Here is an 8,174-nt window from a genome sequence, read left to right on the forward strand (position 1 = left end):
GCCTCCCCACGTCGCGCCACGTGCGGGAATCGTGGGAAGCACAGCGCGTGAAGAATCTTACCGCGGTAAAAACCGCCCCACCTGCCCACGCACCATTTTTGGGCCTAGCCCAACAACGCGTTGCGCTTATGTGTGGCCCAGGCCCGGGGTCTCCTGTCGGTGTACAAAAAGAGGGGTACATTTTTTGTACCCCTATAACTGTGCACGGGCAGTCTGAGCCGCGGATACCACCACACCAAGCAAGGCAAGGGAGGTGAGCCAGGGTAAGGCCGAAGCTCAAGAGAACTAGAATGACGCCAAGGCCAAGACCACGAAGAGAAAAGGGGACGAAGCGGACTCCCCCGGCAAGATCCTTGCCGGGAGACAGTTCTAGCAGCCCCGGCAAGACCCTTGCCGCGGCGACTCATCCGGCGCCTATGGAGCAAACCACCCTTGAGTCCACTGCCCCCAAAGGGAAAGGATTCGGGAGACATCCCCGTGGCGGCATGCAGATCTTTGTGAAGACATCCAAGATCAGATACGCACTAAGGAGACGACAACCCTTGGCGGGATCCCAGCCGAGGAAGACCACAAGGCCCCCAACAAGCGCCTTAACGGGGATGACAGCAGGCGCCTCGGCAAGACCCTTGCCGGGGCCCCGGCAAGGCCCTTACCGAGGACACCTGCAGGGCCACCATCAGGCCCACGCCGACTAAACCTCCACCACCGCATGCATGCAGCTGTCGACCCAACCAGCTGGGCAGGCACCTGCGTGGCGGCATGCAGATCTTCGTGAAGACCCACCACTGCACCACCTCAGCTGCCTGCCTACCTACGTGGCATCCCAGGCGTCGCTGGCCAGGGCGCGTGTCGACACAAGAAGGAGCGGCGACGGACGAGAAAGGTTTCTCCCCCGACCCCGATAAAGCAAGGACACCTAAGCAAGACGCATTAAAGGCGCCTTGTCATGTGATGCGAGGGATAACCTCGCAACACTGTACCCTTTCCACCTCCTGTGTGCCACTGTGGCAACCCCTTTTTTCTATAAAAGGAGGCCCGAGGCGACCAGAGGAAGGATTCAGCTTTTTGGAGCTCCTCACGCCCCATAGCTAGCTCAAGAACACAGATATACAATGCACCAAAGCAGGAGTAGGGTTTTACACATCCTCGCGGCCCAGACCTGGATAAACGAACCGTGTGCTATCTGTTTGATCCGCTCTTCTCACGACCCCGCGCCCCGCTAACCACAGTAGGGATTCTTGTGATCCCATAGGTGTCGTTCCCACTGACAAGTCTCCCACTTGCACTAGAGTCAATAATCTAGTTCACATCTTTATGTGATTAGTTCACATCTCCATGTGACTAATACCCAAAGGGTTTACTAGAGTCATTATTCTAGTTGACATCGCTATGTGATTAACACCCAAAGAGTGACCATGTTTTGCTTGTGAGAGAAGTTTAGCCTACGGGTATGCAACATTCAGATCCGTATGTATTTCGCAAATTTTGATGTCTACAATGCTCTACATGGAGCAACTCTAGCTAATTGCTCCCACTTTCAATATGTATCCAGATCAAGACTTAGAGTCATCTAGATCAATGTAAAAAGCTTGCATCAACGTACCTCTTGACGACGAACTCTTTTATCACCTCCATAACTAAGAAATATTTCCTTAGTCCTCTAAGGATAATTTTGACCGTTGTCCAGTGATCTACTCCTTGATCACTATTGTACTCCCTTGCCAGAAAGATGCTAAGGTATACAATAGGACTGGTAAACAGCATAGCATAGTTTATAGAACCTATGACTGAGGCATAGGGAATGACTTTCCATTCTCTTTCTATTTTCTGCTGTGGTCGGGTTTTGAGTCTTTACTCAACTTTACACCTTGCAACACAGGCAAGAACTCCTTCTTTGACTGTTCCATTTTGAACTACTTCAAGATCTTGTCAAGGTATGTACTCATTGAAAAAAAACTTATCAAGCGTCTTTCTCTGAGCTACTGCTATGGTCGCCAGCCACAAACCACCTTTCCCCTCTCTCACTCTCTCGCTCGATCCCCTTTCTCTGAGCTCGCCACCGCTGATGCCTGCACCCGCCCACGCCGCCGACGCCCGCACCCGCCCATGCCGCCGACGCCTGCACACCCGGCCACGACACCGCTGACACCCGCACCCGCCCATGCCACCGCCGGCGCCCGCCCCCGGCCACTCCGCCGACGCCCGCACCCACCCACACCCGCACACCCTCCCACGACACGGTTGACACCCGCACCCACCCACGCCACCGCCGATGCTCGCACCTGCCCACGCCGCCGTCGATGCGCATCACACCCGACCTCGACGCACCCTCCCCCCGTGCTGCCCCATGCCCTAGGTGCTCCCCTGGTCCGGCCCTTCCCCCCGTGCCGCCCCTTCTCTCTCTCTGACAAAATTTGGTATCTCCGCAGATCGACAAGGAGGAGAAGGACCCCGACCCCTCTACCCCGGCGACCCCGACCTAGGTGCACACGCCCCTCTGCCTCGGCGACCCCAACCTAGGTGCACCCGGCCCTCTGCCCCGGCGACCCCGACCCTGATCCCAACCCCGGCCGAGGAGTGACACCCCCTCTTCCCTCCCTTTTCATATGCCTGTTTTGTTTAAATGCTTGTCATCCAAATGTTGAAATGCATGCTAAAATGCATGTTAGAATGCTGTTAAAATGCATGTTGTTAGAGTGTGAAAATGTTTGTTGTTAGAGTGTGAAAATGTGTGTTGTTAGAGTGTTCATTTGCTGTTAAAATGCCTATTGTTAGAGTGTTCAAATGCTTGTTATTAAAATGCAGGTTGTTCAAATGCTTGCTATTAAAATGCCTATAGTTAGAATGTTGTTAATATGCTTGTTTTGGATATTGTTGCTTGAGTAAATGAAAATGAGTGTTTAGTTTGTTGATTGAGAAAATCAAAAATGAGTGTTTAGTTTGTCATGGCAGTGCACCCTGGCGAGTTTGAGCCAATAGAGCCGCGGGAAGTGGCAGCGTGTTACGGCAACCAACTAGCATGCATCCTACGGGATACAGCTAACATCAACACCACGAAAATACGGAAGAATGAAAATCTGAAGAAGTTGCTCCTAACTACGTTGCACGCAAGATTCCTGCTCCCCGGTCGGAATGACGATGTCGACCCATGGGATGATGAAGCCATGAAAAAATCAACAACAAAGCCCTAGGGAAGTCCAGCAATGCATTGAGCACTTCAAAAACTAGGGTGAAAATGCGATTGAAGTAGACCATGAAACCTACACCGAGATTGTTGCAGACAATCCAAAAATTATGTTATATGACTTTGAAAAGTTCAAGGAGACTTGCAATGAAGAAGCTCCCAAGGCCAGGTTGGAGAGAGGCAAGCAGCTGCAGGCAAAGAACATGGGGAACCGCCGCCTTGGAAGTCGTGGTTACACGGAAAAGAGGCCCATGTGGGCTAAGGAGCACGCAGAACGTGAACGTCAGGGGATCCCTCTTATCTCGTATGTCATAGTTTAGGTAGATGATGAAACATGTGTCGACGGTGACACTGTAAGATACATGTGATCATTAACTTGTATCACTATTTCAAGATGATGATGAGATCGACATCATTTGTGTTGAGACTATGTTGATATGATGAGACTATGTTGTACCACTTCGATGATGATGATGAGACATTCCTTTTTTCATATAGTTTCAGTGTATGTGTATGTTGTAATTGTATAAAACCTGTAAAAATATGAATATAGCAACATAAAAAAATACTAGTAGTAGCGTAGGGTATTGGAGTAGTAGCAGCGCTGCTTACAAGTAGCGTTGGTTGTAGGGGCACGCTACTAGTATTAGCAGTAGTGATGGACAGAGGCGCGCTACTGCCAGATATAGATAGCAGTAGCGCTGGTTCAAACAAGCACTACCTCTAAAAAATAGCTGTAGTGCCGTAGCAGTAGCGCGCCTGCCCACGCTACTAATAGCCAAAAAACTAGCGCTACTGGTAAGGGTTTTCCTAGTAGTGCTCTGTTGTTCCGGAGAACGGAGTCTTAGTCACCTTGCCCATGAGGCATGGTTCACAAGCATCAACTATCATAATCAAGTGATTCCAAAAGCCCATCAGCATGGATTTTCTTCATGCGCTTTACACCAATATGACCTAAACGGCAGTGCCACAAATAAGTTGCACTATCATTATTAACTTTGCATATTTTGGCATCAATATTATGAATATGTGTATCACTACAATCGAGATTCAATAAACCATTCTCCTTGGGTGTATGACCATTGAAGGTTTTATTCATTTAAACAAAACAACAATTATTCTCTGACTTTAAATGAATAACCATATTGCAATAAACATGATCAAATCATATGCATGCTTAATGCAAGCACCAAATAACATTTATTAGGTTCAACACTAATCCCGAAAGTATAGGGAGTGTGCGATGATGATCATATCAATCTTGGAACCACTTCCAACACACATCGTCACTTCACCCTTAACTAGTCTCTGTTCCTTCTGCAACTCCCGTTTCGAGTTACTAATCTCAGCAACTAAACTAGTATCAAATACTCAGGGGGTGCTATAAACACTAGTAAAGTACACATCAATAACATGTATATCAAATATACCTGTGTTTACTTTGCCATCCTTCTTATCTGCCAAATACTTGGGGCAGTTATGCTTCCAGTGACCAGTCCCTTTGCAGTAGAAACACTTAGTCTCAGGCTTATGTCTAGACATGGGCTTCTTCACTTGAGCAGCAACTTACTTGCCATTCTTCTTGAAGTTCCCCTTCTTTCCTTTGCCCTTTTCTTGAAACTAGTGGTCTTGTCAACCATCAACACTTGATGTTTTTTCTTGATTTCTACCTTCGTCGATTTCAGCATCACCAAGATCTTGGGAATCATTTCCGTTATCCCTTGCATATTATAGTTCATCACAAAGTTCCAGTAACTTGGTGATAGTGACTAGAGAACTCTGTCAATCACTATCTTATCTGGAAGATTAACTCCCACTTGATTCAAGTGACTGTAGTACTCAGACATTCTGAGCACATGCTCACTAGCTCAGCTATTCTCCTCCATCTTGTAGGCAAAGTGCTTGTCAAATGTCTCATACCTTTCAACATGGGCATGAGTCTGAAATACTAATTTCAACTCTTGAAACATCTCATATGCTCCGTGGCGTTCAAAACGTCTTTGAAGCCCCGATTCTAAGCCGTAAAGCATGGTGCACTAAACTATCAAGTAGTCATCATATCGAGCTCTCCAAACGTTCATAACGTCTGCATCTGCTCCTGCAATCGGCCTGTCACCTAGCGGTGCATCAAGGACATAGTTCTTCTATGCAGCAATGAGGATAATCCTCAGATCACGGATCCAATCCGCGTCATTGCTACTAACATCTTTCAACTTAGATTTTTTGTAAGAACATATCAAAATAAACGGGGAGCTACATCACGAGCTATTGATCTACAACATAGTTATGTAAATACTATCAGGACTAAGTTCATGACAAATTAAAGTTCAATTAATCATATTACTTAAGAAATTCCACTTAGATAGACATCCCTCTAGTCATCTAAATGATCACGTGATCCAAAATCAACTGAACCATGTCTGATCATCATGTGAGATGGAGTAGTTTTCAATGGTGAACATCACTATGTTGATCATATCTACTATATGATTCACGCTCGATCTTTCGGTCTCAAGTGTTCCGAGGCCATATCTGCATATGCTAGGCTCGTCAAGTTTAACCCGAGTATTCTACGTGTGTAAAACTGTCTTACACCTATTGTAGATGAACGTTGAGCTTATCACACCCCATCATCACATGGTGTCTCGGCACGACGAACTTTGGCAATGGTGCATACTCAGGGAGAACACTTTTACCTTGAAATTTAGTGAGAGATCATCTTATAATGCTACTGTCATACAAAGCAGAATAAGATGCATAAAGGATAAACATCACATGCAATCAATATAAGTGATATGATATGGCCATCATCATCTTGTGCTTTTGATCTCCATCTCTAAAGCACCATCATGATCACCATCATCACCGGCGTGACACCTTGATCTCCATCGTAGCATCGTTGTCGTCTCGCCATCTATTGCTTCTACGACTATCGCTACCGCTTAGTGATAAAGTAAAGAAATTACAGGGTAATTGCATTGCATACAATAAAGCAACAACCATATGGCTCCTGCTAGTTGCTGATAACTCCGTTACAAAACATGATCATCTCATACAATAAATATAGCATCATGTCTTGACCATACACTACAAAAAAAGACAAATCCATGACATTTTGGGCCGAACGAAATTTTTTTCTGTCATACATATGACACTTCTATGACGATAATTGTGACAAAACCCGGTATCATCATAGATGTGGTGGGCTCCTACTTCTATGACAAAAAATCATGACAGAAAATGGGATTTTCGTCCTGGGCGGGCCGGAGACGCAGCTACATGACATTCTTTGGCCCGTCCATGACGGAAAATCAGTGGTAGAAGCAATGGGGAGGAAAATTTCGGGGAGTTCCCGGTTACGGTGGGAGGTCGGGGGCCGAGCGATGCGCATTTCTCTCATACACGTACACGCGTGTGTGCGAGGCGTTCGCTCTAAGTGAACCCGAGCGAGGCGTTGGGCTCTAACTGAACCCGAGCGATTGCACTGCAGGCTACGCGTTACTGAACCCGAGCGATCGATCGATGGATGTTAACTGAACCCGATTGAGTGATTCCCTCGCTACTGCTGCTAACTAAATTCGATCGATGCTGCCTCTGGGATGAACAGTGAGCGTTGCTGGGGGGAGGGGGGTTTGGATGAACACTGAGCGGTGGCGTTGCCTCTGGATGAACAGGACCCCGTGGTGTGGTGGAGGGCTGGAAGAACAGTAGACGGTGGAGGGGTGCCCGTGGAGGGGTGGTTGAACAGGACCCCATGGTGTGGAGGGCTGGATGAACAGTAGATGGTGGAGGGGTGGTTGAATAGTAGCCGGTGGAGTAGTGCACGGTAGAGGCTGGATGAACAGGAGCCCGCGGAGGCTGGAGGAGGTCGATGGTGGAGATGAACAGTATTCCGTGGAGTTCTATTTTGCAGTACGCCACACCCCTCCCGATGAATAGGACCCCCGTTTCGACCGTAGGAGGACTGTTTCATCCGTTTTTCGGTACGCCACACCCCTCCCGATCAACAGGACCCCTGTTTCGACCGTAGGAGGTCTGTTTCCTTCGTTTTGCGTTACGCCAGACTCCTCCTGATGAACAGGATCCCGTTTCGAACGTGGCCGGTCGAACACAAGGCCGTTTCCTCCGTTTTGCGGTACGCCGGGCCTCGTTTCCATCGCATGTTCCGCCCAAGCCCTCCCGATGAACACGACCACGCATTCCATTCCGACCTAGCTAGTTGGCTCCCACGCGTTCCGTTGCTTTCCGATGAACACGACTCATTCCGCTGCCTCCCCATGAACACGACGCATTCCGTTGCCTCCCCATGAACACGACGATGATGCTGCCTCCCCATGAACACGACAACGATGTTGTTTCTCCGTTCTGACCCAGCCATGTACACGAGCCCTGGCCATACGTATGTGTGAGTAGGCGTTCGAGACCCCTTCCTTATGTACACATACGTGGCCGTATTTTCTTTCTTGCACCCTGGCTGCTATACGTACATGTACATGCTACGTGCGCGCCTCTACTACGACACGTACGCGCCTCTACTATGACACGTGCGCGCCTCTAAATCCACCAGTATATATGTGCGTACGCATTCGCGACTAGAATGACAACGCTATGTACGCTTCGACCAGGTGGGTCCCGACTGTCAGGCACTTCCTTGTGTGTGAAGATGTAGCTCGTGGGTCCCAGCAGTCAGGGGGGCGAATCATTTTTTATTTGCCCGGACGCTCTTCCTTGCATGCGAAGATGTAGCTGCTGGGTCCCAGTAGTCAGGGGGGGCGAATCGTTTTTTTTTGCCCGGACGCACTTCCTTGCGTGCGAAGATGTGGCTAGTGGGTCCCAACAGTCAGGGGGAAATGTTTTTTTCACGAAATATGGTGGCCTGCCCGATGGGTCCCAGATGTCAGGTGGAGGAATCATTATTTTGCACCTAATAAGGAGGCACTTCCTTGCTGCGGCTGTGGACCCAGCTGTCAGCCTCTCCACGTACAGTCCA

This window comes from Triticum urartu, chromosome 1A, assembly GCF_056163025.1.
Source record: "Triticum urartu cultivar PI428250 chromosome 1A, HENAU_Tu73, whole genome shotgun sequence".
NCBI lineage: Eukaryota > Viridiplantae > Streptophyta > Magnoliopsida > Poales > Poaceae > Triticum > Triticum urartu.